Here is a 23598-nt window from a genome sequence, read left to right as displayed (position 1 = left end):
AGTATTCAATTGGGCGGCCTTATCGCTGCATAGCGATCTCTTGTTGGCTTTGCTAGACGCCCGGGGAACCCGTTGTATACCTCCCGGACGAAGCCAAGACTCTAGCAGTCAAGTGATATCAACGGAAACACCCTCGACTGTGCACGGTCAATTACCACGATGTCAGGCTTATTAGCAAGGATCCCGTCACAGATACCGGAGCGGCCACGCCTTTGATTATATGTTTTATTTAACTTCAAGTTACTGTAGTTAATATTAGCCACGAGCGTCCGAGTTCGGACACGTGACGCGCAACCTATACTGGAGCGGCGGATTCAACCGGATCAAACCGCCGTAAAAGCCTGACCGGCGAGCAAGCTTCGCGGAACATTAAGCAGAATACACACTACAGCAACCGACCCTCAGACACAGTCCGATTTAGCGTTCCGGAACGATACCGGCAAGAAATCGAATAAGACTTGTGATCTCGCCAATAACATTGAGAGTTTGGCTCCTTGTTGATTTTATAAGCGACCGCAGCAGCTTTATAGTCGTAGTCCGAATTGGACATATTAATGTATTTAATGTAAATTAAATACAGTATATTTTTAAAGAAACAATCCAAAAAAGGCAATGATTTCGTTCAAGTATGCCATTAAACAGCTATTTTTGGATAATCAAAAAACTTATCAATAAAAAGACATTCCCGGTCTTTGAGTTGTTATATAGAGTATAGTTAGTTTTAAAGTAATTAATAATTAGTTTTCATTAGTTTACTTATGTTCCACACATAACACACACAGTACTTCACCGTAGGCCATACGGACTCTGTTCCACAAAGCTCAACTCCTATTAAAAACCGAACATTTACAGTGAAAACTCAAACCTAACAATAGTTATTAATTTGCCTTTAAATCGCCCCAATTTTGATAATACCTGGGGATCTTTGGTTATACAGTCAATATACCTACCAAAAGAAGTAATAAGGATTAAACAAGAAAAAATTAAGACAAGGAATTACTTATCACTACTTATATATACGAGATCTCTTCGGGATCCTGAGTAATATCTTCAAGGAGCCTACTAATAAGTAAGTATCTAGTAGTAATAACTTGCTAATGTTATATTCGTACTTGTGAGAATGCTTGAAAAGGTAGTATATAACTGCCTATGTATACTAAACTTAAGCACAAATTTACAGGTACTAACTGGACAGCTTTACGTGCTCTCTTAGGAACAAATTATGATATTTTTTATCACGATAAAATGTTCTATTTTCGGTATAGATAATAAAAATAGATCGTCAAAATCTTTGTTAGGTCTAAAGGTCTATTAACTTGTTTTAAATTTTACGATTTTATACATTGAGATCATTTTTTCCATTTTATTATACGAGAGATTCATATCAGCTCATTACCGGCCAACTACAGGGCACGTACAGTACGGATACAAACGTAAATGCGCCCCTGAAGTTTGCGCACGACGTTGCGCACCACACACATTTTGGGTGTCCAGTGTAGCGGGGAGAGTCCCTCCCACAGTGAGACGGGGCTAAGGCCGTAATCCACCAAGCTGGCCTGGGCTGGTGGACTCCACACACGTTTGAGAACATAATAGAGAACTCTCAGGCATACAGGTTTCCTTACGATGTTTTCCTTCACCGTTGAAGCAAGTGATATTTTAATTACTTAAAACGCACATAACTTCGCACATAACTTTGAAAAGTTATGTGCATTGCGTGCTGGGATTCGAACTCGGCATTCCGAAAGTGAAGTCGAACTCGTACCTACAGGGCTATTACAGCTTCACAAGATAATAATAATTAACTATTATGATATACATAAATGTATAAATTATTGATAGCAGATACTGTTATAATTTATAAGACCACGGTTACCTTGTAATATGCGAAAACAAATATCCAATAAAATCTAATACATTACGTTTGTAATTACAAAAAACCGCTATCCAGACAAAACCAGTTAAAACTTACCTCAAAAACAATAGAACTTAAATACGCAATAACTTGCATGTTTCTATTTGAAACAATGCGAATTTATTAAACAGTAATTAGATAAGTCTCTAGGATTACTTTCAGTATTTAAGATTAGAGGTGATAGCCCAGTGGGTAGGACTTCGACTTCACTTTAGGGGGCCGAGTTCGCAAGTCTAACTTTTCTAAGTTTTGTGCGTATTAAGCAATTAAAGTATCACCTCATTTTTTTTCATTGGTGTACAATAAAAGTGTATTCATTCATTCATTCATTCATTCATTCACCTTTGAAACCTTTGCCACCGTCCGGGCACGGAATTAAATGAAATTTGGTATATTGGTAGCTGCTATACCGGGTCACATAGTAGAAGCCGCACCCACCATTGACGAGGTGGCTTGGATGTGTGATGCAGCTAGGGTATCAACACAAGTTGCATCCCACAGAAGTGACCTTCCAAGCCTCCAAGGTATGAGCGTCATACCATCAGGTCTCTTGCCATCGCTCCTCGCCAAACCGATAGGTTCTAATACAGCTGGTACGTGAGCGGTAGCAAGAGATCGGATAATGTCGTTGATGGTGCTATAAGATATTATATTATATACAAAATAGTTAAAAATAATATAATAAATATTTTTATAATAAGTAACAAGTTATAAATATACTATGAAAACGATAGATAGTTTTAATGATAGTGCTCTTTCGCACTGTTTTTAAAGGAGTGCACCGATCGGCAGTCTCTAATATGTACAGGCAGTGAGTTCCATAGGTGTGCAACGAAGACTTCTTGTAGAAAATAGTGTTATATGATGGGACATCAAGATCAAGGTTAATAGACATCGCGGCATTTTGTAGGACGTATTGTTTGGATGCCCTGCGAAGTGTCGCTGTGTTAGAAGGCGATGATTTTCCACTTAACATCAGGTGTGCCATCTGCTTATTCCCTCAATTATTAGTATAAAAAATGAAACCGTAACTAAGTAGATCAACAAGGCAGAAAAATATTATTTTAGCTATAAACCTAAATTCACAGATAAATGTGTATGATTTGAATGTACTTGATTCGAATGAGTATGAGGCGCCTAGTCTAGTGTTTTATGATTTTATATCGCAGACATCTACAGGCGTAACACCAACGCCATTTGATGACGCATGAGCTCATGACGCGCCGGTGTAATTTTGACGCTTGTTTCTTCAATGACGCTTCTTTTCTTTATTTCCACACACAACAACACAGCTGTTGTATATATAACATGTTGTTCTCTGATCCCTGAACGACGGCTATACAACAAACAACAAGACACGTATCCCACGGGAACCGTAACATTTTTCTGTTATAAAAAGTAGCCTAACTGCTATACCAGACTATATATAATCTATCTCTGAGCTAAATTACATCCATGTCAATTTTTTTTTTTAGATTTATAGTTTTTCAGTGTAGCGTTTTAAATAAAAATTTAAATATAATAAAAATTTTGAGAAAAATACTTTATATTGAAAATTAGTTGGTAATTACGCAGTACAAAAAAGTTAAGGAAAATAGAGTACCTGTAAATCAACTAGAAGAAAACGTATTTACAAATAGGTTAAGAATTTGGTTAATTATAATATCATATCAATACTTATTTGACAGTTTTTAAGTGTTTAGAATTTGAAATGCGAAGTTAATAGTCTAATGCTAAATGAACTGTTAGTATGTCAGTAGATTGCACGCCAAAAAGTACATGTAGGTACAAGATCAAAAATGTACACGGTTAAAACAAAAAAAAATATCCTAAGCCATATTACAATACGAGTATATAGGTAGGTAACCTGCAATACATATTTTTTGGTCTTATGCTCATAAATAAACAAACCCTTGGAATTTGAAAGGAATGTCTAATAATAATCTTTTAAAAATCTCTGGTATCTAATGACTGCCGCATTCGTCTAGTGGGCAGCACGTTTAATAAACAATAACGGTACTGGTTTGGTTCCCGGCAAGGGCTAAATATTGTAAGGTTCGCAGTTTTAGGTAAACAGTCATCGTTCACCGCTGTCGGTGTCGTTATAAATACATTTGGTAACAATCGATAAAGTCCACTAAGCCGCATTGAATCAGCGTGGTGGTCCAATGCTCTAATTCCCTCTCGTATGAGAGAAGAGCCCCGTGCTCATGATGGACAGGACATGATGATGAAATTGTTATTTGTCTCCTCGCTCAAGGTATGCCAGTACGTTGCGCTGCCTATCGGATTTCTAAACAACATATACCAAACCAGAACGCTATATCGTTATCTAGCCGGCGCCGAAGCCTCCCACAAGACAAAAGCGCATTTTCTATAAGTACAGTATATAATCATCAGTATCTTTATAATCAGGTAAACAAAAGACTCACTATTGATAAGTTAAACATACATAATTGTAAAACTCGACTATATGACTGGTTAAGTGGGCTAAACTACGATGAGACTGAAAGCATTATTCAGATACTGAAATGATTCACATATGCCTAACACACACACATACCCACACACACACACACACACACACACACACACACACACACACACACACACACACACACACATACACGCATGAAAAACGACATTTTATAAACTACATTTTATAAGACATTACAATTTAAAATAAATTATTACTATTCATTCTAATAAATCTAAAATCTTTGCATAAGTTAAATCTTCTGTTAAAATAAAGAAATTCATTATTTAAAATATTGAACACAAAGTTACTCTTACTTAAATTTAAATATTACCGAATAACTGTGATTATAACATTAATTAAACTATATTATATTCATCCTTGTATACTTTATCCTGGGAAAAAGGCCTTGTGGCTTGAGATACAGGTTCTACCTAGTTCAAGCATCAGTCCCCACATTATAAATGTGTAGCAAAATAGCCCGTAAGCAACATTATATTGTACTCATACTTATAAGTAATGTGGAGAAATAAATAAATCATTCATTCATTCATTCATTCAGTATGAAATACGAAAGAAAAGATACAACAGATACTAATACTACTAAACTAGGAAGAAGAAACATTAATTAAATTCGCTTTGGAATGAGGAAGTACTTTTTTCAGGAAAAACCACGAAGGCTGAACTAAAGAGTGTAAAGGTTAGTCCACATGGCATTAACCTTAGCCATGGAGTGTTTGACTTTGGATGATTAGTCCGACATTCCTATTCAGTCTTATCAGAGTGAATACCTACTGCACCATGTTTACGCATCAGAGCCAACTTAACCTTGGTTCATTCATTCGCATTTTTCACACCATAAGATCTTGAAAAATTACTGATTCGTATGTACCTACTGTGCTGACGATATGTCTTACATCAACTATTGTCTTTTCAGTCTACACGGCGTATTTTTGCCACTTGGATCAAGACCGGACGACCACCAAGCGACGGATAGCCCTTGTTTGTCCATGTACTTTCCTCGCAAACAATATCGAAGATTGCGTGCAATCTGCCGTATTTCCACCTTCAAGTATCTACACTCACGTAAGTCGTGCAAATTCGTCTAAATTTCTGCAATTTGTCCGTACTAAAAAAATTGGCAACAAGACATGTATCGCAACTAACAGAGCTATGCATTTAAGCACAGCATTACACTTACAGAAACTTTATGTGATGCCCCTTCACATCGCTGCTTCTCTTTGCGATAGACCGCTATGCCTATAAGGACGGCAGTTTTGAATATAATGAAGCCTTAGGACGCTGCGATTTAGATACATGCAATTGACGTTGCAAAGGATGGTCCGTGGATGGGGATCTTTACAAAAGCTTGTTAAACAGGTTACTACCGTTACTTCGCGGTTCATCAAAATCTTTGCATAACAACAGTTTCATCTTAGCGCTCATAACAACATTCTATCTATTATCTGTCTTAACTCATTTTACATAAGTATTATGTATGTTTTCTAAGTGCCCCAGGCGTAAACATAAGGCCACCTAAGCGATTGAGAATCGTCTCCAATCTATGAGATGGCAGAGCACGTAGCCCATGACCCGACTTCATCTTTAAGAGCACCGTCATCGCTCATTCTCGTTATTACTACTATAGGACGCGGGTCAAGGCTCAGAACGGGTTAAAGCCGTTATAGTCTTCTACGCTGATCAAAAGCGCATAGGTAGACTTGACACGCCCCTGACATATGGCGAACTCTCAGTAATGCAGGTCTCCTCACGATGTTCTTATTGTTAAAGCCAAATATTCGCGCCTTATCCGAAATCAGGGTGCACTGTGCGCCCAAACCCCTATGTGTCAAGGTCACCCGTGAAGGCTCTGAGAAGAAACACTTCAGACCGGGTTCTACAAGACTCTCTAGTGGAGATTCATGACATAAGTCGGTCATGACCGTTGAAGAATCTGACTGTTCCGGTTTTCTTGTCTTCTAGCGTGGTAGAGCTAGAAGACAAGAAATCCGGAAGTTCAACAATAGTACATATATTAAAGAAGTAGGGAAACTACGAACTTACGTTCGAAACAGCACACTAAAACAGATGCAAACACCGACGAGGCCTCAATGCTAGTAACCCCGACTAGAATCCTGCGATAATAGCTTAGCTTTCGTCGGTGCGTGCATCAAAGTCAAAGTCAAATATATCTTTATTCAAATAGGCACATAGATAGCACTTTCTATGCGTTGATTATGTAGTGTAGTGATAGCGATAACTACATTCATAAACTTAAAACTAAACCTACGAGGTTTCCAAGCGCGCCGGTCTAAGAAGAAGCCCACAACAAACTTAGCCGGGTTTTTGGTATCAGCATCTTACAATGTCATTTGAAAATATTTAAGAAGCAACCTGGTTGGAGCAATTGTTTACACCTATGCTTTTTTTTCGTTTACGTTATCCTTTATACTATAGTAGGACTTTTTAATAAGCTTTTGCTTTATACAAATTTAGAACTTTTTTTGTCATCCCCAAGATATAAACCGGTAATTTATTGTAAAATTATATACAATTCCCTTTCAATTTTATTTTCAAAGTGCGTATTTTGTGTATTGTATGTTTATTTTCGCTTTTAACGTTAAAATTATTGCAGTCACATTTTCTCTTAAATTTAGATATATATTTTTAAAATCATACAAACGTCTTTGCTAGTGTGCCGTGTCGAACGTTTGTTCATAGTTTCCATACTGCTTTAATGTATTTACTGGGGTTCTACGCTTGTAATGGAGCGTTAGAATCGTATGTAAGTCAGAATTGTATGTCTGAACCCCAAAACTCCCGAGAGGCTGGCCTGGGTCCAGGTAAAGTCATCGAACTGTTACTTTAAAATATGCTCAGTGTCATTAGGAATTAGGGCAAGCATCTCTAAAACTGGTTAACAAAGGATATTTCCTAAACGGACACTTAATAAGTAGGTTCATAAATTTTGCTGCACATTAACATAGCTGTAAAATATAAATGGCCAGATATGGCTTCATATAAAAGGCGCTACAAAAAAGTATTATATTGTTGCAATTTGGAATTTTGAAGGATAAAATGTGTCGACAAGTAGAGATAAACTATTTTTCGTAACCAACTTACTTGTTTATTTGGGATCAGAGGATTCATATCATTTAGGATTTAGCTTTTCTTCCATAAGTGGGAAAATTAGGTAAATAAACACTTTGAAGAATTTATTATGATAATAAAACGTTTATTTCAGATAAAAATCCATAGCTACAACAATTACGATTATCTTATTTACTAATTTATATTATAAATTAAAATTGGCCATACGTATAAATAATAAATAATTAGGAATCTTCTAAGGTAAGTACCCTCTTGAGCATTTGGTGTGTGAGTGTGCTCCATAAAGGGATTTTCCCATTTATTGCTTAATATTTTTAAAATATAGTTGGAGCTTCCGCGCATTCTTCATCATTGATGCAGATCTTCGTACATCAATCTTTTTTTTTTATTACCTCAGACAGTTTCTGAAGGATTGACGCTGCATTCCCTTTTAATGAGCCTTCATCTAAGTACAATTGAATTACTTCGACTTCACTTAATCCGGGGACCTAGTTCAAATCCCAGCACATACCTCTAACTCTTGTAAGTTACGTGCGTGTAAGCGATGGAAATAGCACCTGGTTCAACAGTGAAGGAAAACATCGTGAGGAATGCGTGCCAGAGAGTTCTCCGTAATATTCTCAAATATGCCCACCTATCCGCACTGGGCCAGCGTGGTGGACTACGTCCTTACCCTTTCTCATTGTGGAAGGAGACCCGTGCCCTGTAGACATCCGGTAATGGTTTGATATGATGATGATGTGAAACTTTGTTTTTTTCATCCCAGTACAAGTTAGCCTTTAACTCCAGTCTCACCTGGTGGTAAGTGATGATACAGTCTCAGTGACGGAAGGCTAGCCTGTTGGAGGTATGTCAGTAACAATAAAACCAAACCCCTACTCGATTTCTAGACGACGTCTTTCAGTGTCTGGGTGTTTATCTGTATATTATAAGTATTTATGTGTATTATATTCATAAAAAAATATTCATCAGCTATCTCAGTACCCATAACACAAGCTACGCTTACTTTGGGGCTAGATGGCGATGTGTGTATTGTCGTAGTTTATTTATTTATTTATTTAAATATTAAATTTAGTTTGTATTTTCCTAGAAAAATATATTTTACGTTGGTTCATTAATAAATAAATACCAAGTCTACTATATTAAAAAAAAGTCAAATGAAAATAATCATATTCTATTGTTTCTATTCTATACTTATTAGTTTGGCGTAACCTTCTACCTACCTATTTGTGAATAGCAATTAACTTGGACATTTCTAAACAAAGATGCCAGTAACGTAATAACGTCGGGCCGGGGGCGCGGTCTAGTTTAATCAAGTAAGTAATAGGGCCTCGATGAACTCTCATATAAGTACATATAATGTAACTATGTGGCCATTTTACGCGGTGCGAACTGCGAAAACGACAAAAATATTTACTTCATCATTTTTTATAATTTATTTATTTATTTAGCAACGTACCCCGTGAAGACATTACAGTTGCCCAAGTCGTCTCCCCGGGGCTATTAAAAGAATTTAACAATAAGTAATAATTACAAAAAATTAAATAAAAATAAGCTATATAAAATTAAGAATTAGTTTGCGTGTACTAACCTTGCTATTTAAAACTGTTTTTTTGTCAATCGTTGTGATTTGGAATTGTATAAAACGAAATGCGTCACGACAAAGAAGCGAACCCATAAATGTAAGGATTAAGTCGGCGAGAGTGTGACACAAATCTCACTAAAACTCGAGAACGGCTGGAACGATTTGGCTAATTAAAGGTCTTGAAATATTCTTGGAAGCCTCGGGAAGGTTAAAGCGGTGAGAAAGATACTAATGTATGTAATTCTTCTGTTAGTGTGTGTTTCAACTAGCTCTTCTCAACAGCTGGACCGATTTCGATGAAATTTTTTGTGTATACATATTTCAATGGGTTGCTAGCTACTTTACCGAGCGCAACGGGAAAATAGCTTGCCGAGAGATCAGCAAAGACAAAGAATATGTGTCTCTAAGAATAGATAGTTATTAAAAGATGCTATTGATGAGCGAAATTTTATAAAAGTTTAATAAAAGTTTATAAAAAAAGTAGCACTTCGCAGGGTTTGCAAGCAACACGTACCGCAATTGGCCGCCCTGTGTCCACCAACCTGAGGCGTAAGTGTTATCATCCCTATCCCTACTAATATTATAAATGTCAATGTAAGTTTGTTTGTTACACTTTAACGCCAAAACTACTTAACCGATCCTCATGAAACTTTGTACACATGTTCTTGGAAGTGTTAGAAGTAATATAGGATACTTTTTATCCCGACATTAAGCTCGGTTCGTTAGGGAGAGGGGATGAAAGTGTTTGATGATTTTACTCCATTACTCCAACAAATTATAATAGATTTAAATAATTATTTTTGTATTATTCCCAAACTTTGTGTAGATCTGATGAATGTGGTTGGAGATAGAGGACAGAACTCCTCAGCAGACAGCAGCAAACCCCTCATTTAAGGCTTAGCGATACTGAATACTTAAAATTTTTTTAGAACTACATATCAATTGAATGCCACATCAAAAAACAAAATCTAACGCAGATGAAATCGCGGGCAACAGCTAGTGTGCCTTATAATTACGCCGTCAACCAGCCCCTCTAACCGGAACACATCAATGCTGCAGCACGCTTGACGGTAGTACTTCTCCGGACGAGCTCTATCACAAAAAGCTCCCTAGGAACTTTTGAGTACATAATAATCCCTATACCTACTAATATTATAAATGTGAATGTAAGTTTGTTTGTTACGCTTTCACGCAAAAACTACGTGACCGATCCTCATGCAACTTTGTACACATATTCCTGAAGGTAATAGAAGTAATATAGGCTGCTTTTTATCCCGAAATTAAGCTCAGTTCTTTTGGGAGAGGGGACGAAAGTGTTTGACGATTTTACACCATAACGTCGTCAAATGATAACCGATTGAAATAATTACTTACTTACTTTTTTATATAAGAAAACACAACTTAAAAATTTCAGTAGAATTACACCTAAATTGAATGCCACATGTCTTTCGAAGAAAAAAACAAACGCAGACGAAGTCGCGGTCAACAGCTAGTATCTAATAATTGGTTGCCTGGAAGAAATCGCTATGTAGCGATAAGGCCGCCAAATTGTATACGTTGTTTTGTTATACTTTTTTTTTCGTGCTATGTCCTTTTTTTGGTGTGCAATAACAGTATATTCTTTCAACCATTCATTCATACCTATGGAAACACTTCTAGGTCCTCAGTTAGTGATTTTAGCGTCCATGTGCAAACTATGTTCTTCTTCTTCTGCTTGCGGCTCAGGTTCGCCTGGTCCCTGGTGTCACGTCGACCGGCTGCGATCTATTGTGACGCCGCTGTCTAGATCTCCCAGCAAGCATTGGTCGCCTTCAGTAAAAGCAGCACTTTCCTTGCTGGAAGAAGTTTAGCATCCTCTGGTTGCATTATGTGCTTCCCCAAAAGAGTGATGCGTTTATGCATCAGCGCGGGGCAGGAACAGATCAAATGCAGCGGCGTCTCCGCAGCCTCTTTATAGAGTCTACATAGATCTGTGGCCTGCAGCTTTAGGTTGAACATGTGCCTGTTAAGCCCACAGTGCCCCATAAGCGCTCGCACTAGGATGCATAGGTTTTTTCTGTTGAGTGCTAATGCCTCGGAAGCGGCCCTTTTGGACAAACTATGTTAAGAAGTAGTAGAGTTTTTTGTGACAGAGCTCGCCCGGAGAAATACCACCAGCAAGTGCTTATTTCTGCCGCTAAGCAGCATTGTCGCAATGCTGTGTTCCGGTCTGAAGGGTGTGGTAACCGGTGTAACAACAGGCATATGAGACTTCTTCTTCATCTTCTTCTTTCCCTGGGCTTGTCTCCGTACTTGGTCGGCCGGAACCGGATCACTTTACAGAATGAGTTCCTTCTTCCATGCATGACCTTGGAAATGTTGCTCTGTTTATAGATGATGGTTCACCACTTACCAACGCGTAGGCTATCTGCTTGGTCCATGAATAATTACAAAAAAATACTCTTTGTAATAATTGTTTATACCGATAAGTGAAAAGGAAGAAATGCTTTGAGGTCGGGTTACTTATAGATGAGATAAATAACCGAAGAGTAAATATAACGTACGCGTATTCCCCCTACGTTGTACTTAGGAACTATCGCTTATCTGAATGGTATAACGAGGGGTTTTTTTAAAGGTGTGTGAAAACTTTCTTTATAGTATATAATGTTACTAAATAATGAAACATAGGTGCTTAAATCAAGTGGAGACAATGATAGCGGTAAAGCATAACGTCATCATGCCGCAATCTTTAAAATAGATTTTTCTGGTTATTTAGATGGCATTTTAGCAACTGGTTTGGTATTTATATTTCCTTGACTTCTTCACGAAGTCAAGGTCAAAACGAAGCCTTTATAGATCCTAAATAGTACCGCAAAAGTGTGGAACATATTTCCTACCTTCTTGCAGTAACTATTAGGCATTTTCTAGCGTCCCAAACTGGATTAATATAATAATTGCTTTCATGATAATCATGTTATTAATTCATACTAAGTGTATTTATTTATTGCAAGCCTGTCTCATATAAAAATAGTAGTGATGCGATGGTCTATATAAAATACTAGCTGCTCCCTGCGGTTTTACTAACTAAGTCGGCAGCTAAGGGTCGTGAGCCGTAACGTAATAATATAGTTAGGAACCGCGCATTCCATACGCAAACTTTCCACTCGGCCTCAGCGTAGCCTAGTGCTAACCACTCGATCGATATACGCGATTCTGAAGCTAGTAACATATACATTCACCTAAATTAAAAAATCATTCATTAACAACCCATTAAATAAATAAATATACTACGACAATACACACATAGCCATCTAGCCCCAAAGTAAGCGTAGCTTGTGTTATGGGTTCTAAGATGACTGATGAATATTTTTTGAATAATATTCATAAATACTTATAATATACAGATAAACACCCAGACGCTGAAAAATATTTATGTTCATCACATAAACATTTTCCAGTTGTGGGAATCGAGCTCATGGCCTGGACTCAGAAAGCAGGGTCGCTGCCCACTGCGCCAGTCGGCCGTCATTACCGGCTACACGACACGGATCTCCTTCAATGAAAAGGGCTATGCGGTCATTATTCGGTGTTCAGTTCAGTATAATGCTGCAAAGTTTATTCAGGTTAGGCTGAAGAGCACTTAACATCTATAACATGTAAATAAACTTTAATAGCATTGCATCTGTATGCCGTAGAAATATCGGTCGGCCAAAACCGATCCATCGATGGAGAATACTATGATAAGAGCTTCAATGTTAGTAGTGTTCACGGTTTCAGTTTGTATTTAATTCTGTGGATTTGACTAGAGGAATCATCATCTAAAGTTGGACTCCTAAAAGGAGGGTTTGCCCATAATCACCACTGACAGACGGTTTGGTAATCACAGTAAATGGTAGTAGAGAAGTTCAGCGTTAATAATAGAGAACTATTCAAATTCTAAACTATTAAATGATTCCCTTCCTATTTTTAAGAGTCGTCTGAAGGACTACCTCTCTTTGAGTGATGGCATTTAAAGTAGATTCTTTATTATGGTTTTAAATTATGCATTAAAATCTACTTACATATATTATGTGTTATACATTTATATATATTATGTATGTTTTATATTTATATAATACGTATATTTATTTAATTTATCTATGTATTTGTATCTATTTATCGAAACACTCTTGCTGTAAGTTCTTTATAGAAAGGTTGCATGTAAGAGATTACTTGCAGCAGTAAGGCCGCCTTTGTATGTCTACATTTTTTACTGTATACTCCTTACTGTTTCTTTGCCTGTATGTTATACGCGCAATAAAACTGTTGGTTTTTTTTATCCCACTACAAGACTTCAAGTTGGTTGGTGATTGCAGTAGGTAGTAGTAGCACGGAGGGCGCTGCTGCGTGTTCTTTGTTATATTTCCTTAGCCGCCTTGTATACGACACCCGCGGGAAGAGGTGGCGAAATGACAACTGTATACTGGATACAGTATCTGCCGTCACAACACGGCATATTGATTTGTGTTTTAAAGTAAACCTGGAGTTGGGCGTTTTTAGGCATTTTTAATACAGACGGTTCTTTGGATAATATTATAAGAATCTATTGGATGATATACTTATATCTCTGTAAGAGGGATTCTCTTTAACTTAGGCTATTATCATATGTCAGTGTAAGTTAATAAAATTAAAAATAAATAAAAGGATCTGATTCTATGTTTGCATTGGGATGGTAACCGCAGTTTTTCATGTAAATATAAAATGCATTGCGTGCGTAAATTAGATACAGATATAATTACAAAGTGGCCTCAAGTGTCCTTAAGCGTTATCTGTGAAAACTTGATAAGTACCAAGACTTATTGTATTTCTTATAAATCCTATTTTATCTAGGTACTATATGGGATAAGGTGATCATTATAGCACTCGAGTCAAACCATTATATGCATGACCTAAATAAAATACGTACTTTACGCATTCTGAACACTTTTATAGTAATACCTACTTCGATAGCATGAAAATTGACACATTTTTTAACTCCTAATTAAATCTCTCTCGTCTCTAAACTATCTGATAACTGATTTGGTACCTACCATCAGAGGTATTTTTTTTCTACTACAAGTAAGGCCTTAAAGATGCAATCTAAGATGGTCACCGGCTAACCTATTAGGGGTAATCTATTAGGGGTATAGCAGGCATCGTCGTTAGGTCGTCTCTAGGGTTGTAACTAGCCACAGTGGAATCCCACTAGACCAGGCCAGAGAAAATTCAGAAATTATAAATTACCGAATTGCCCCTGCCTGGGATCGATCCCGGAACCTCCCACTTAAAACCACAGCGCTAACCAAAGCTGGTCAAGGTTAACAGTGTTTATTTCGCCGCGTTTTCAAGTGGTTTTCATAAAAACTCTCAAAAGTACTATTAACATGAAATAGATGTGGAACAAAAGGTTCTCACTATACCGTATGTAATTCAGTATGTAATAACCCACTCGGCTTAGTACCCACTTTCCGACCATCCATGAACTCGTGATCATATTATTACTAGATACTTAGTAAATTAATGACACAAATAAACCAACAAGAAAAAGAAAAGATATCGCATTATTTAATAAAAAAGGAATAAATATTTTCTAGAACATTTTTTAGTCGGTTCCAAGTAAAATTACTAAGTATAGATATATTTTGTATTTCCCTTATATATAGAAACAAGGAAAGTATGTCGTAATTTGTAGTGGCACCGAATTAAAAAGGCAAAAAACATTAACTTCTTTTTCAAAACAATTGTTGCTCGCTTTTTAGTGGCTAGGTTTGCAATTATATCTAAGTGATTGAATTCAAATTTTAAATTCATATTTAATTTATTTCAAGTAGGCCCAATTTATAAGCACTATATTATAAGCACTATTATTACCTATAGCCAAAAGTCAACAATTGCTATGATACTAAGTATAACTTTTTACAAAATATTTATTTTCCTGAAGCCGAGGCCTTAATGGCTGAGGAGTTCTCCCGCCGCACTTCACCATCAGCTCCATTATTGTGACAAGCGTTACCTACTAAATATATACCATTAAGGCAGCGCAACCCGTGTACCTAATAACTTATGTATATTATGTTCCGGTGGTCAGCCGTGATCTTTATTTATCAATTGAGCAAACGGTGCTTTCCGAAAGAAAATGCTCAAGTTACATTAAAATACTTAAATCGCTATAAGTGTGCCTATTATAATCAACGAATTCCCTCTTTCCCTTTTTCCAGGATACTTCCAATAGATCTTCCCCAAATTAAAATGAGACCACCTCTAAGGTACCAAGCAAAAAAAAAAAATTAAAATCGGTATATAAATGGCGGAGTACCTAATCGCGTAATAAATAAGTATACAAAAAAAACATAGAGTCGAATAAAAAACCTCTTCCTTTTTAAAAGTTGATTGACAATTATGTTTTAAGGTGTGGTTTTAAAAATAGCATACCGCGATCAAACCTTAAAAGCTTTTAAACCAGCATTGCATATGTAATCTATTAATTCAATAGTGCCAACTATAATGTTGTACAGAAATCACTAAGCTTAACTAAATGACTGGCATATCGAATCGAATTATTTGGCGCCTAGACACCGAATAGCCGACCGACAAGAAAATTGAAAAAAGTCCGCATTCCCAAAAAGTCAGTGGTTAGTCCTAATAAGATAATAGTGATAATAATAATTGTATTTCTATTTCCTACCTAGTAACATTTGTGAGTAGCTAGGTTGTTATTCGAAAATAATAGGAAAATGTTTTTCCGGGCGTGATGTCTATCTTTTTCCTGCAGTCCATTTTAATGAGCAAAAGAAGGCATTCTATCTGAATGAAGAGAATCATTCGAGACCTTTTTTTGAAGGATTTATTAGGATCACTTAATAGTAAAATTTACTCATATAACCCAATTAAATTGGGTGTTTTTAATCGCGACATTAAAATATGATAGTTTAAGGCTCCAGTTCAACATATACTAGGTATCCATATTCCATAGATAGATTCAGTTGAAACATAAATAAAGGAAGATTGTTTATTTCTTTGCAATTTATTATTTAAAACTACATAATAGATTTTTATTTAATACATAAAGCTGACTCGGTGAATTTTGTACCACCTAAAATTGATTCGGTTTTAAGAGAATATTATTGTTAACAATTCCGTTTCTTTGCATTTTTCAATTTTAAATTTTTCCGAAACCATCTACAAATTGAGACGTGGATATAGATCTAAAAAAACATTGCAATCGGTCCAGCTAATTACGATTTTAGTTTTTGTGAGACACACGCACGACAATTGATTTTTATACAAAAAGATAAGTTAGTTAGAGATTAATAAGATAGTATAGACTAAAAGTTAGTTAGAGATTAATTATATATTTAATTATAAAATCTTTAAAAACATTATATCCTTAGAGTCGCAAAACCTGTTAGGTAGGAGATTGAGGATTATTTTATGCAAACCTGTTGCTTTACATGCCCAAAACAAGAAATTTCTGAAAATATCTGGATCTTTTCAGTTTTTGATAATGAGGTCAAACAAATATCCTTTATAGCTACTTAGTTTATTAATCCTCAAAGATTGAAACAAAAGTCCGCTTAATTCTTATGACATAGTAAACTACTTATTCTAAACATCTTCAACATTATTTTAAATTGTAGATAAAAATATTAACCCACCTGATCTAATTTTTGTACACTGTCAAAACATCCTCACAAGATATTTAGATAAATATTACACTATCACAAATTACACAAAAACTGAGTTATAATGTCACTCAATGTTATACCTATTAAACTGTCAAACTAAATAAAAACCCAATTTTTAATACTCACACTGTTTTTAGCAATGCTTTATTCTAATTATTTTATTAAAATTTTAGAGTATTGTTTTTATTAATAGTCAGTTTTATTATTCAAGATCGCGACGCGTTTTCGCGCACGAGTTTCGCGAACGCGTGTATACGCTGCCCGCGCTATTTGATCATAACCGCGAAGCCTAAGCGTCCGTTGCTTATAAACGACTAGCGCCCTTAGATCATACAAACAATAATTTTTAATTACACCAATTATTCGTTCTAGTTAAGACGAGATTTCTTCCAGTTTCAGCGATGCCACTTTACAAACGTTTGACGAACTTTCATGAGCGGCCATCGTTTATTTTCAGTTGAAGAAAATTATTTACTTTGGAGCGAGGCGAATGCCGTAAACCATTCAGACACCTCTATATGATATACGAGTAAACATCGAATAAAACGTGAGGGGTTCAGATGATTTGTATGCGTAACGCCTAACGGGTGCGTTTGGAATGTGCGGAACTTTTTCGTCGGCATGATTATTGTGTGCCTTTTCTTATAAACGTTTAAGAAAAAAGAGGTGTTGCCGAAGACGTACTAAACTTGCATATAAGACACTTCCGATCTATATACGAGACTTAATATCTTGAATAAAGGCACATGCGGATCGTATACGACACTCACTGAACTTGCATAAAAGACACTTTCGACACGTATACTAGACGTCCTAAAAGTGCATTAAAGACACTTGCTATCTATATTGCGAAACGTGCTAAACTTGCATAAACAACGCTTGGGACCCCTATACGTCACATACTAATCTTGCATATTTGGCATTTGCGACCCCTATAAGAGGCACACTGATCTTGCATAAAATACACTTGTGACTTGTATTCGAGACGTACGAAATATGCATAAAAGATACTTGTGACTCGTATTCGAGACAAACGAAACATGCATAATAGACACTTGTGACTCGTATTCGAGACGTACGAAACATGAATAAAAGACACTTGTGACTCGTATTCGAGACGAACGAAACATGAATAAAAGACACTTGTGTCTCGTATTCGAGACGTACGAAATATGCATAAAATACACTTGTCACTCGTATTCGAGACGTACGAAACATGCATAAAAGACACTTGTGAATTCGAGACGTACGAAACATGAATAAAAGACACTCGTGACTCGTATTCGAGACCTACGAAACATGCATAAAAGACACTTGTAACCCGTATACGAGACGTACGAAACATGCATAAAAGACACTTGCTATCTGTTTTACGAAACGTACTAAACTTGGATAAACAACGACTGCGACTCCTATAAAAGGCACACTGAACTTGCATAAAAGACACTTTCGACACGTATACGAGACGTCCTAAAAGTGCATTAAAGACACTTGCTATCTATATTGCGAAACGTGCTAAACTTGCATAAACAACGCTTGGGACCCCTATACGTCACATACTAATCTTGCATATTTGGCATTTGCGACCCCTATAAGAGGCACACTGATCTTGCATAAAATACACTTGTGACTTGTATTCGAGACGTACGAAATATGCATAAAAGACACTTGTGACTCGTATTCGAGACGTACGAAACATGCATAAAAGACACTTGTGACTCGTATTCGAGACGTACGAAACATGAATAAAAGACACTTGTGACTCATATTCGAGACGTACGAAACATGAATAAAAGACACATGTGACTCGTGTTCGAGACGTACGAAATATGCATATAATACACTTGTGACTCGTATTCGAGACGTACGAAACATGTATAAAAGACACTTGTGACTCGTATTCGAGACGTACGAAACATGAATAAAAGACACTCGTGACTCGTATTCGAGACCTACGAAACATGCATAAAAGACACTTATGACCTGTATTCTATACGTACTAAACTTTCATAAAAACAAATATAAGGCAAACATACCTACTACTTAAGGGGCATCTAGTGCAAACGACGCGATCCAGCACCAATTATATACCCACATTCTTCATGATCTTATAGGCTGGGCGGGCCAAATCGCCGTTTTCACGCGTCCTGGCAGCTAATGGTAGTTATCAAGCTCGCCGCTGTGGTTTGTCACAACGGGTAACAGAATCAAGATAATAAAATTTTAACCCAAACGTGTCTCATTGTAATATGGACCTTTGAAAAAGTAGATCAAAACTGAAACATTTCCTACTAAATGACGTCGCTATACGACTGATGTGAAAGACATATACCTACTAATTTCGGTATTGACGGTAGGAAAGCCGTAGCTTAATTGGATAAAGCGCTCAGGCCGCGATTGCCAGAGTCGCAGGTTCAAATCATGTCGGTTCCGAAAAAAAATTTATATGCATTTTAAATTTATAAAATTATTTCCCAAATTTACAAAGCGAAAAAAACTGAAACAGAAAGTAGTAATATATTTTCCGCAGTAGTTGCAATAGTTTAAACATTTTATATTCCTCTAATGTAACTCAACAACACAGTTTTTCTAGAACTCAGCAACAGGTAAAGCACGTGGTACGGTATTATGGAATGGGACGAATGATTTTGAACAAAATAACGATTGGATATACGTTTCCATTCAATTTTCTGAATCCTCTCGGTGTATGATTCCCTATTTTTTTAATATTTTTCAAAGTCCGAACTCAGATTAAAGTTTTTAAGGAAAGAAATTGGAAAAGTTTCTTGGAACCAGAAAAATATTTGTTACTGAAAGAGCAAATTTATGATTTAGATGATTTAATATGTATTTAACTACCTACCTAATGAAGTAAATTCATATTATTTCTATAGAAATAAATAGGTAAAGTTATAAATATAAATAAGAACTCACAAACTACGTAAGCAGCGCTGCCTAGCAGCAACCTAATGAATCATGGGAGATTCATTTCTTAAGTATACCAAACTATCAATTGAATATTTTAGGTGTTTCATGCTGCCATTCAAATGAGTAGGATGATTCACATCACTCTCTTTATTGTTATGACCGATGTACGCTGTCCCGGAGCCAAGACGAGCTCGGATATAAAGCGCATGCGAGAATGTGGTTTTGGACCTCGCTTCTTGTCATCTCACCTCGCCTCGCTTTCTCATACTTCAACTGGCCTCGCTTTCTCGTCTCTTCCACAGTACGTTCGCTTCGTAAAGTTCTAGCGACTAGAAAAAAAATTAAGAAAATATCGGCAGCAAGCAACGATCGGCACGGCGGGGTGCGGCGGTGATACCTATGGCATGCTTGGTATCTTTCCTATTTTTTCTTGGTATTTTCCTTTCGATCTTTTACACAAACCTTTCTTCTTACAAAAATCTTTTAACGAATTTGGATCCAAATTATCGATTTTAGGTAGGTACAAATCTACAGATTTAAAAAGAAAATAAGAATCCTGTCGGTTTTTTCATTACAAGACCGCTTTTCAGAAACTGCACTCACGAGAGTGTAGTTATCACATCACACTCAAACCAATTAATTATGACTTATGCGTATCAAATTTTTACGAAATCATTTGCACATGCCGCGGTGATGAAGTCAGGCCATCCGCCGCTATCTGGATATTATTAATATATAATAAAAGCCTTCTGAATTAGTTATAGCAGTGATCCAGCATCTACTGGTATAAAATACCCAAGGAATCATATTACTTGCTGCACAGACCACAATGTTTGTTAGATACAAACTTATATGTATCTTCCGATAAACCTACCTTCTGGCTACTGTAATAGCTGTAGCAATGTAAGACATATTATGTGCAATTTAACCTATACAAGACCATCAACGCCGTACCACTGTAAGGCTCGAGTCTATTCTCAGAAAGAGGCGGGTTTAGGCAGTAATCCACAACACTGGCGAATTAGTAGACTTCACACGTCCTTGAGAACATTATGGAAAACTCTCAGCAACGCAAGTTTCCACTCACAATGTTTTCCTCCGCCGTCGAAATTGAAGTAGATAGTATTCAATTTCGCAATTTAGTCCTAATATAGTGTAAGTATAGTTTTTTTACAGGAAGTCCATACTTATATTATAAATACGTAAGTAACTCTGTCAGGCTGTCTGTCTGTCTCTTTGTGTTACCTTTTCACGATTAAACGGCTGAACGGGTCTTAATTAAACTTGGCAAGGAGGTCGATTATATCCTGGAGATAGACATATCTTTTGTCTCAAAAAATAATCTTGAAGGGGTATACCGGTGGTTAAATATGTCATGAAAGCTTTGGGCGATTTTTTTTATTATTTGGTCTATAATCCTGAAATTCGGAAAATACGTTACTTTAAAAGCATACTCAGTTTATAAAATGTTTTATCCAAATCTACGCCTAAAGGGGTAAAAAAGGGATTGGCACATTCACCCCCTATTTTATCACCCTTAAAAATATCTCCTAAAAAGCGTTTAGGTACAAAGTATTCTTTATTTATAATAACAAAAAATAAATATTAATAATTCCTTTATTCCATCTGTTACTCATAGTACCAACTCAACAAAAACATTTATGTACAGCGATGAAATTGGATGTAACATGGGCTTATATCTTAACTCACAGTTAAACGGACACACAGTTTTGAACTTCTGTTTACCCAAATCAGATTTTAAAAGTATTGTAGCTGCTATTTGTAGAAATAGGAATTTGTATGATGTTAAAACTAATTTAATTATCCTAATAGGAAATAGAGGAAATGTCAACAAACCCGATCTAATTAAACTTTTTGATTCTCTAAATACTTTAAATGTAAATAGTATAGTATTGTACACATTTCCTTATTGTGATAGTTTGCCACACCAAGAAAATACTATTAGATATAATTTAAACATGACTTTGTACAACTTATGTACATATAATAAAAAATTTCATATTATTGACTTTAGCAAGTGTGCTAGTCCTTCTTATAATTTGTACCGATCCTACAACACTATTTTAAACGACAGATAGCTGTTTCGCTATCATATTTTTTTACAATTACAGCCAAGAACTTGGCTAAACAAGCTGCTTTTATTGAGCAGTGTAATACTTCTGACATTAACACCTTGGAAATCATTCCAAGTCATTCTACTTTAAACTAGTTAAGGAGACAACAGAGGTTTCCTCTTGCTTAGATAAACAGACAACTGAGACTATCTCTGGCATATACAATATAAATTATATTAAGGCATTGCACAATTTAAAAGTAAACCAAAAAATATACAAAAAATCTAATTCTAATCATATCAACTTGGTTCACCAAAATATTCAATGTATTAAAGGAAAGGACTTAGAGATTGAATTATTTTTGAATGATTTCAACATTAATATTTTATGTATAACTGAACACTGGTTGAAGACTCATGAATACTTGTTTAATTTTGGTAACCACCAGGTTGGTAGTTCGTTCACCAGAGTTACTGCAATTCATGGAGGCTCTTTAATACTATTAAATAAAAATTTAAAATTTAAAAACAGAAATGATATTGTGAGCCTGTCTGTTGAACGGACAATAGAGCTAGCCTCGGTCGAATTAGAGCAATTAATAATTGTCACTGTATATAGACCACCCTTGTCTAACTTTGAACTTTTTGAAAAGGTAATGGATGAAGTGTTATTTAAAATATCAAAGTCAAATAAAAAGTTAATAGTTTGCGGAGACTTTAATGTAAACATCTTAGAACGTAATTGTTTAAGTGTTAATTTATTAAATTTATTTAAAACATACAATCTTACAAATATGTTCATGGAACCAACAAGAATTACTGCCACTAGCGCCACATGTTTGGATAACATTTTTACGAATATAATTCCAATAAGTAAACACATAATTAATAAATTAGATTCTGATCATTGTGGTCAATTAATTCAATTTGAAAATGTGAAGAAAAATGTCTCCAAACATAAAATTACTTTTGTACCAGTGACATCAAACCGCATAGAGAAAATGAGAACTAGCCTCGTCAAAGACCTCCCGTTCTTACAATCGGGGACAAGTCCGAATGAGATGTACAGCTGTTTTTTCAACACGTTTCAACGACTATTTAATTCTATATTCACTAGTAAGTCGGTTGTGGTGACTGATGCTTTAGTTTTTAGTGAGTGGGCATCAATTGAACTGCATAAGAGTAGGCAAAAAATGTACGAACTTTATGCAGAACGTCAATACAATACTGATGCTGAGTTTAGAGATTGTGTTAAATTGTGTTCCAGTAGTTTTAAACGCGATTGCTTCTTGGAAAAGTCCCGATACATACAGAATAAAATAAAAAATAGCAATAACGTAATCAAAACTACTTGGAAAATAATTAATGAGGAGACGGGAAGAGTACCACCGCGGCATAATAACTTTAAACTTAATGTAGATAATAAAGACTTAACATCTGATTTCGAGGTGGCTACTGCTTTTGAAATCTTTTTTACTAACATTCCTATCTCCACCACTAAATCATTGAACTCTTCACCAGATATTGCTCTCTCTCTATTGAAGAATAACGTGCCCGAGTGTAAAAACGCTTTTAAATTCAGCCATGTTAGTGGCTCTGACGTTATTAAAGCCTTTAAATTATTAAATAATAAAAAAACAAGTGACTTGTGGGGCATTTCCGTTGAAGTTCTCAAATCACTAATTGATATCGTTGCACCCGATTTAGCATTAATATTTAATAACTGTATAGATTGTGGTGTGTTTCCTGACTTAATGAAACATAGTAAAATAGTTCCTTTGTTTAAATCGGGTAGTACTTCTGACCCCACTAACTTCAGACCAATAT

General features: G+C 35.9%; 1 protein-coding gene across 1 annotated transcript in view; it reads right to left on the bottom strand.

Moving 5' to 3' along the window:
* LOC120632612 (bumetanide-sensitive sodium-(potassium)-chloride cotransporter) overlaps nucleotides 1-17053 on the bottom strand; it is a 75703-nt gene extending 58650 nt beyond the window's left edge. The window contains exon 1 of the mRNA XM_039902543.1: nucleotides 16740-17053. The gene's annotated coding sequence lies outside the window, so the exon portion shown is untranslated. The remainder of the gene's footprint in view (nucleotides 1-16739) is intronic.
* Between the last annotated feature and the right edge of the window lie 6545 nt (nucleotides 17054-23598).

Source organism: Pararge aegeria, chromosome 20, assembly GCF_905163445.1.
Source record: "Pararge aegeria chromosome 20, ilParAegt1.1, whole genome shotgun sequence".
Lineage (NCBI taxonomy): Eukaryota > Metazoa > Arthropoda > Insecta > Lepidoptera > Nymphalidae > Pararge > Pararge aegeria.
This window is presented reverse-complemented; position numbering and strand designations above follow the sequence as displayed.